General features: G+C 38.6%; 1 long non-coding RNA gene across 2 annotated transcripts in view; it reads right to left on the bottom strand.

Annotated features, from left to right (window-relative positions):
• Positions 1 to 555: 555 nt before the first annotated feature.
• LOC120564553 overlaps positions 556 to 9191 on the bottom strand; it is a 39409-nt gene continuing 30773 nt past the window's right edge. The window contains exons 2-3 of one of the 2 annotated variants that reach the window (XR_005640116.1): positions 1011 to 1122; positions 556 to 854 (exon numbers count right to left, since the gene is read on the bottom strand). This is a non-coding gene — a long non-coding RNA (uncharacterized LOC120564553). The remainder of the gene's footprint in view (positions 855 to 1010; positions 1123 to 9191) is intronic. The other variant, XR_005640117.1, reaches the window with a different exon arrangement.

The raw sequence follows: 9191 nt of genomic DNA, 5'->3' as shown, positions 1-9191 counted from the left end.
AAAAGAATGGCAAAAAGGCAGTATACCAGTCAAAATTATTCTAATTATGAATGATTCCTCTCTACTCCAGGATATAAAAATACATTTTACTCCTGCTGTTTCTAGAGCCTGTGTAACATTGTAAAGTATGGTTAAATATGGTTGAAATTCCGCCTTGTGGAACTTGTCAGGTAGAACGTGGAAATGAGTGTTGAGGCACTTATTCTCAAAGGCTTCTCCTTGATCTACTGTGGCTTGGATTGTACCTCATTTATACGCCTCTTTACACAAAAGTGTGCATACCTAATTTGACATTCAATTTATTGAGTGTCATGCATCTTAATTAGTTTCAATTATTAAGAACACTCACACAAGACACGTCACATGATTAAAGGCAGGCTTAATAAGGTTGAGAAGCTAGCACGATTTGAAAGTAGCATCTCCTCTGGGCTACATCCAACCCCTCCCCCCTGCCCTCTGCACGCCCCCCAACACACAGATGTGCATGAGAACCACGAGCAGAGTGGAGAATTTCCTCAAAACTCCTTCATTTTACAAACAACTACACCATTTACATAGTTTCCCATAGTTGTATTTATTCCCAGGAGGAATTAACAGTACAAAGTACCCTTTGCTTTTATATTTTGTTCAAATAAAAAAATGATAATTACTTTCAGTTTATGCTATTACAACTATCAAGACATATCTCATCTCCGAACATGCTGCACAAAATAATTACAACCAATATGGTGTAAAACTACAATTATAAATAGTAATCAAAACTTTGTCCAGGGCTCCAGTGTCAGCAGACAGGTCTGGCTTTGGATGTGGCAGTATCATCAGCTATGTGGCAAACTACTCTGGCAGTGATTGTCCTACAATGAAAAAACAGTACTGTTACTATTTCTCTGGTGCAAATATTTAGTAACAATATCATTGATAACCTATGTGTATGTATTAACAATCAAAGATAACAGTAATTGTAATCCATGCTCACTTCTGCATCAAGCTATAGGCCTAACGTTACTCACTGGTCGGAGAGAGGCGGTGAAACAATAGTTGACACAGCAGGGAGAGGTGGTCTCATCGATCCGGGTTTCCACAATGTCGACGTCGAATTCTACTCGAAGAAAAACGCAGACCCTTCAGAAGCACATTTATGAAAAGCCAATGTGTAAATGACATGTTCAGACCCTTGTGACCATATAGCGTTACACAAATTAGCATTTGTTACATAAGAATATGTAAAACGTTAGCTAGTGTAGCTTACTAGTAACGTTAGCCTATATCAGGAGTGAAGCTAATGTTAGCATTGGGCTAATATGACTATAATAACAAATTGCGTTAGACATGTTAGACTTTTCCTGAAAACAACTCCTTCCCAAATTAACAAAACAAAAACGTAACGTGCCTGTCCAACGCTTCACTTTCCATGCCTTGCAACTCCCTCAGCGGTCGCCATTGCTGAAAAGCTACCCTTTCTACACTTTCTCACTCCAAGGTGATGTTGAGTTCTGCTCAAATTTGAATTTACTTTATTGTAGCAGTTGTTGAGTGATTCAGTTCTTTTCTGGAAGAGCAAATGGCACAAAATGGCTTTAGCCTACAATTTGTAAATTATGAGAGCAATTGACCTTCAACGAATATAATGGACATTTAACTGGATTAGGTAGTGAGGGGACTTTACTCTTTGAACGTTTTTTTTTTTATATATATATATATATATATCAGTCTAACAGTGAATTTCAAAACAAGAGCAGTCATTTTATATTAGCGTAGCTAACTTAATGAAAGTCATTAGTTGCGATGATTTTATTGCACATGTTGTGAGATTATGGCATGACTTCTAATTTCATGTACAGTGCCCATCTTTATCAGCTTTGAAATATATTTCTCTGTCCATCTGTTCCTCTCTCTATCTATCTATCTCTTTCCCTCCTAGCATTGTGCTTGCAAGATGGGTTGATATAGACATGCATTATTCATCTGTGTGTCCTTTATGTCATTGCAGAGCTGAGCTTTGAGCAGAGGGGTGCAAAGCAGGACTACAATCAATCAACTGGGGTCTGACACTCGACACAATGGGATATGTTGATTGGATGTCACAAGATATCCATGCAAATGGGAAAGTGTTGTGGACCATTCTGTATACACCCAGATTGTCTGTCCCCTTTTCGCACCAGCAACAGTTCATTGGTATTCTACTCCTTAGCCAGAAAAATACCCAAATCACCTGTTTTAGAAAAGACACGACCTCGCCACATGGCATAGATTTGGTCAAAATACTGTCACTATGGGAGGAACTTAAAGCTTTAATCATGTTGATATAATTGCAAATCAAGAACAGCCAACAGATCTCATGCAAGAAAATTTTTTTGTTGTCATTCTAAACATCTCTTACCTTTTTCAGTCAGAGCTTGCACGTTCAACTGTTCCAAGTGATTCATCAAATACTCTTAACTGCATAAACTTTTCATAAGTTCCTCATTTCAATTTGACGAAATCTGATCATGAGTAGGTACGTGTTCATGAGATGTGAACATTAGCATAATTGATGCCCCTAAATTTCTACATGACTTCCTGTCCCGCTCCATTTTTCCTCACAAAAAGTTACTAAAGAGTAAAATAATTACTTCACAGTGATGAGCTTAAAGTCCTGATGTCAGAAAGCAGCAGATGAAAACGTAACAAATTTAACAGTGTCAGTAGTCTTATTAAAGGTCCTCAAACAATTAGAAAATATTAATACAGTTGCCAAAGACACGTCAGAGCAGCGCTGTAATGATGTACTGTAATTTACTGTAACTATGACAGAATAAAAAGGGAATCGATTAATGTGAATTTGCTAAAAAGCGTCTTGTTAAAACAATGCAACCCATGACTTAGTACTACAAGCCAGGACAACTCGAGAATTTAATTTGCAATGTAGAGAAATTTCTATGTACAAGACAATTGGACAATCTGACAAGATCTTTTAAATTATTTAGTTTTTTGTGGGGGGGGGAATTTTTTTTTGTAACAAAACAAATAATAAAAAAAAAACAAAAAAAACAGTGGGGGGGGAAACAACAAAAAATTATATAAAAAAAAAAAAAAAAAACACACAACCAAAAATTTCCCCCACCGGGTCCTAAAGCTTGCAGTGTCACAATAGCAGTTGATTAAAATGCTATTTCAGGATGCAGGGAAGTTTGCATTTACTGATTGAGTCATGTGCTGATACACTGCCTTGAATATTAGCATTCTACTATTTATGCAGTTTGGTCACCTTCTAAACAATGGCTATGGCATAGGGTTAAGGCTTTTAACACAGAAAATTGGTCCAATTAATATTCTGCAGCATACTTAAAAGAAGAGGCTAAGTAGAAAACTTGATGAAGAGGACTTGTGTGTGCACATCCAAAATGTACTAATGCTCAATTGTAATTATGAATTTCAAACAAAAGGGTTGAAATGCGGAGTTGGTTCCCTAAACTCTCCCTAAACTCTCATCTGTTCCTTATTTATCAGAAAAGTCAATTTCATGGCTAATAGGTTCATTACTGTGGTCATGCTTGAATGGCCTTCTCTGATAAAACTCACTCAGGAGTTAAGAGCTAAGCCGCTGGAGCACAGGTCTTAATAAGGTTCTCTCTCTGTCTCTCTGCTTATCTTTCTCGTAACAATATTACAGTGAAGTTAAACTTTGACCCTTTTGTGCATACAACGCCTGTATTTTAGACTATTGTTACTGCTGTGTGTGGAGCAAATCCAGCGACACAAGATAAATCTTCTTGTGTAGAAAAGGGCACAGGTTTGTCTCAGCTGCTCCATTTACTACAGACAATTTATCTGCTGTTCTGGAGGGGGGGGGGTTCTGCAAAGGTCCAGCTAGACAAGACGGGTCTGTGCTGCATACTAATGAGAGGCGACTGTTTTTACCACACAGCCTTGTCACATCCTGTATTCCAGCCATGTTCTCATGCTGTCACGCTGCGGTGGAGATGGAGCGCTTTATAAGGAGATGCCCTGCTACAGCAAGTGTGAAGCTCCGAATTGTGTTTGAAATTGAATTCTTTATTGTCATGCAGATAGGCTCAAACCTAACCTGTGTCATGTTGTTTTTGTTTGTTCACATAACCACACCCCAATATTCTGATTCAGCAGAACCGTAACCTGACAGAGGCTGATGATTGTGAAAGCGTTCTGCAACACCTGCCTAATCCAACATGCATGTGCAAGGTGCAATCTCATTTCACCTTCTGCTGTCTTCCCAACTGCATATTCCAAAAAATGCATCTGTCAGACAAAGTGTAATTAAATCTTCAATATGTTTATGTGCAACATGGCTGGGCTAGTTTTCTCCCTTTCATCTGTTCTAATCTTACGCTCTCATGTAATATTCACCAGAAGGCTCTGGATTTATAATAAACCATGAGGGCTAAATAATCCACTCTTTTGTCCCCAATCTGATTACTTTCTCATTTCTTCTCTCCATTTAGATTTCTGGCTCCCTCTTTTTGTCATTCACACTTTCAATCTTCAAGGGCACTTTTCAGGATTTAACAGTGCTTGACAAGCACTACAGGTATACACACACACACACACACACACACACACACACACACACACACACACACACACACACACACACACAAACACACACACAAAAAAAAAAAAAAAAAAAAAAACACACTACCTAATGGAGCTTGTAATGTTGTGGTCAGGAGGGACAAAAGAACAGTAGTTCCTGTGTTTGCAAAGCTATTTGTCTGAGATGGATCACTGCTCATGTCTAATCCAGTATAAGTGACCGGCCTCACCGGTCCGTATTGATTTCCAACTTAAGTGGAAGATAGATCCTCAGAAGAGAGAAGGAGTTAATATCTCTGGCTGACCGTTAAAGAGAATTAGACATATTTGAATGCTGGCTCTGAACTGTAAACTGAGACTTCAGCTGGAACAGGTAAGATGACAGTTGAAGCAATACCTTAGACATATATCTGTATTTACCACACAAGCAAAACTGTAGCATCTGACCAGTGTTTTGGGCCAAACTAAATCAACCAGTGGTGAGATGCTTCATGAAAACTAAACTTATGTTAGGTTTTCCGCTGGGTAAACTAGAAAGGGGAACAAATAATGCTCTAAGATTTTTTGCTCCTTGACAAAACAGCAATCAGCTCTATAAATAGCTCCCAGAGACGGTTCTAGACAATTATTTTATGAATAATAATTTAATGACTTGCATGGAGACATGTCACAGTTAAAAACAACAACAGCCATCTCCCCCTCCATCTTAGCTCTTTTGCCCAAGGGGAGGTAATAGGAGTGGGGGTGAAAGGAACGGTGGTGGGGGTGTTAGAGGTAACAAAAAAGAAAAAGAAAAAGAGATGCAAAACAGAAAAATCTGTCATTTTGAGCAATGTGCAAGTTGAATGTCTGCCTGGGTAAACCAGACTGAAACTTAACACATCAACATCAATAGGAAGGCGAGGCTCTAGAAATAGCAAGAAATGAAATGTCTTTATCAAACAGTGTTTCAGGGTCAACAGAAATTGTAAATACTTGTGAAAGTATTTCTGGATCAAAGACGTATCTCCATTTCCAGCCTCACACTGTAAAACACAGAATACCAATATCCAACTTCTCTTCTCTATAAAGAGATTTCAGCTAACATATTGTCATCTTCATCCCTGAACTGTCACTCTGCAACACAGGGAGAGTCACACTTTCAAATGCAGATGTATTTAAATTATGTCCATGACAGTATAAGCGATATGGCTTTGGCTTAAATCAACAAAGCTACGCAGTGGTGACATTGACAACTAAATAATATATTAAGTAAGAAAACTGATAACTCCACGTTAGTAAAATGCAATGTCTAGCGCTTTATTACAGAACTATCGTTAAAAATGCTTTCTAAAGCATGCTCGCTCTGAGTATAATGACCTGAGCCACTGGAGTGTATCACATTTTGGGAATTGGACAAGCTTGGCCCATCATCAAACATTACTCAGCATCAGTGTTTAGTTTAGTGTAAATATCAACTGCGGGGGCACACAGAAAAGCCTGTGACATCCTTCTAGTGATGCCTCATTTGCATTTATACAATGTAGCGCTGAAATATTATTGTGACAGTGATGATGGCGAAGTTGGTTGTAGAATGAGTTATGGAAGTTTCTAGGCAAGCGTATAACTTATTCCTGCATAAAAAAGATATCCAATTCTAACCTGCAGTCAAGTCACTAACTTGCAATACTGTGCAGTCCTAATTATATTTGTGTATATTATGCTCTGGATGGATGGGACAGCCTTTGTATTCAGTATGAAGAAAGCATGCATGTCATGTGAATGTATTAAACATTTTGCATACCTATGAAAGTGTATTCTCGTATTTGAGCTGCACACAGGGATATAACATTCACAATTGGCACCAGGCATAATCCCACGCAACACAAACCTCATCTCTACTTTGCATTGCAAGGCTAGATGGGGTTCTTCACATTCTCACATGGCTCAGAGCATTGCTAATACTACTGAATAGTGTGCAACAGTCAAAATCAACCAAGGTTTTAACTTTGAATTACCTCAAACAACAGCCAATCAGGGACCCATGAGAGCAGAGCTCAGAGACTATAAATCCCAAGCAGCCCCACCTTAATCCTCATTGCGGAAAAACCAATGGTTGGCTCAATAATCTCCATAATTAACATAATATCTCCAATTCTGCAGTTGCTGGATGAATGAAGGGATCATCTCCATGCATTTTTACTCACCTTCCATCGGTCCTGCATGTGAAATACATATAAATCAGGGCAATGCCGCCCTGAGTTCTCAGCATTTTTGGGTCATAAAGATAAGAGACAACAATGAGCCAGTGTTTCTTATCTATAGTTGAAAATGTCCTGTATGACATTTTGGATTCCTTAGACTGTCACTTGTTTAAAAAAAGAAGAAGGGCACATGTACTTGCATTAAAGGTCTCGATCAAAAGAAATTCTAAAGTACAAAGAACATCTTATATTGGCCAGAAAACATTCACATATAACAATGATCCACATGGTTCGAGGTGGAATACAGCTGTATAGACAGACAATACTATTCAGCAGTGATAAAACTACCTTTGTAATGTTTCCAAAGAATGGGTCTATTTGCTCCTCAGCCAAGTTTACTATTCCATGTAGGGCTAGGCGATATGGCAAAAAATGTGATCACGATATATTTTCCCATTTTGATCGATATCGATATTTATTACGATATGATTATTTTGCTGATACTGCCTGTTCAAAGTGCATACTGACTGAAGCCTGAAGAAACCAGAGGTTTAATTACACGTAAGAATATAGTTTATTAACATTTATACCATGGTCTCAGTGAATACTCGATTCTGATTGAATGCAGGGTGTCCATAAAAAAAGTGTTATAGGACGCCTACTAAAGGAGTTCCAGTGAAACTGGCTGCTTACTGTTCTAAATGAATGCGCTACATTAAAACAAAAAGGAAATGTAAATCTGTATACCAATACAATTTTTCGTAAGTCGTTATATTATTTTGGGGACAATGACATGGCTGATAGCTAGCTTGTCTTGATGTTAAACATACTGTCAAATATTTTTTTGATTTCCAACTGTTCACAATGTTATTGACTTTCAGTCTTGCTAGCATAGCGTTAGCTTTCTGGCTGAGCTGAAGGGTTCTATGAGCTGAGCGGATTATAAATATAAATATCTCCCGTTGCTAGGGCTGCAAATCATATCTAAGGTTCATTCTATTCCCTGGAGCAGTGACCAATGTTTCCATTTCATAAGAACCTTATGGGATGGGAATAATTGTTCCAGGTATTAGTCAAACCCTCAGGCGTAACCAGGGAAACGGAGTTAGTTTGGAAAAACTTTAGATTTCGATTGTGAAACGTATTAAAATATGAATTAATGTTTAAAAAATATTTGGCAAATGACCATAGTATAAGCGGGTTAATGCCCTTTGAGGTGTCCATTGTCAGGTATTACTGATGAGAAAGTCAAGTCTCCGTATCTGTGGAGGGCTGTCATCATAGAGATGGCATCTCAATGTGCGTTTGTGGCATTAATGAGAGGGGCTGTAGCTGGTGCCGTTAGACCGGCCGCTGCTTGGTTTTATTAAGTAATTCACAATATTTGCCTGTTTCACCATGGCTTGGGCTTTGACTTTACCACTTGCATGTCGCCGTTTGTAGTTTGTGAATCTACGGTTGTCTACTCCTGCATTCAATCAGAGCGGGAACGCGACATGTAGTTTTTTCCTTTATCGCATACCCTACAGTCTAAAGTCATTTATTTTATATGAAAAAAACATGATTGTTTATGGTTTTAATAGAACAAAAGATGTGAAAATTACTGTAGCCTATTTTAACACAATTCAGATTGTGCAGAGGGAATTCTTTCCACTGGTCATTCGGACCGGAGACAATTAGAATTGTTGGTCCTCCTCATTTTTTTTTGTGGTCAATGACCGGTAATAACCAGACAACGGAAACTCAGGTTTGGTCGAAGGGATGGTACCTGTTCAGATGATGGAAAAGATTTGTTGTGTTTCCTGTCCTGGTTGGCACCAACTGTAGCAAACCCTTTTTAGAGCTTTATACGATTTCAGAGCGACATGTGCTCTTCCTTTTACCGTTCCGCTAGGAGGCACCAAAATAAAGGACTCATAATATGAAAAGAGGAAACTAATAAAATAAAGCTCTGAAGTGGTTACCTCATTAATACACTTTCCTTAGACTCAGTTACACTCCCACCAATCATGAGTGAATAATAGAGTGGTGCACAGTCTGCATTAGGCACGAATGATTTTAACTGAAAATTACCTTCCCTGAGCCTATATAAGAGCACAAACAACTTAGGCCAAAGTTAGAAACCTTTATGACTATGTAATATTATGCACTATGGGGAGAGGGAGCAGATTTAGCTAGTCTCCAGCAACAGGACAAGCTTCTGGACAGGGCGCTCAACTTCGGATACCTTGTGGAGACGCTCCCCTTTCTTGCAAAGCTTCCTTGGATCTTAACTCTCCGTAGAAGTCCGTCTTTGACAGTAGTGGCTTCTGCAACTCTACCCAGTCTCCACTTGTTCCTATGCACATCATCTCCTTTTATGATTACAATATCTCCAACTTGTAGGTTTCTTCTTGGAGCATGCCAGCGTTGTCTGAGAGCAATGTTGGCAAGATATTCCTTTCGCCAGTGACTCCA

The sequence above is a fragment of the Perca fluviatilis genome, chromosome 8 (assembly GCF_010015445.1).
Source record: "Perca fluviatilis chromosome 8, GENO_Pfluv_1.0, whole genome shotgun sequence".
In the NCBI taxonomy this organism is placed as follows: Eukaryota; Metazoa; Chordata; class Actinopteri; order Perciformes; family Percidae; genus Perca; species Perca fluviatilis.
This window is presented reverse-complemented; position numbering and strand designations above follow the sequence as displayed.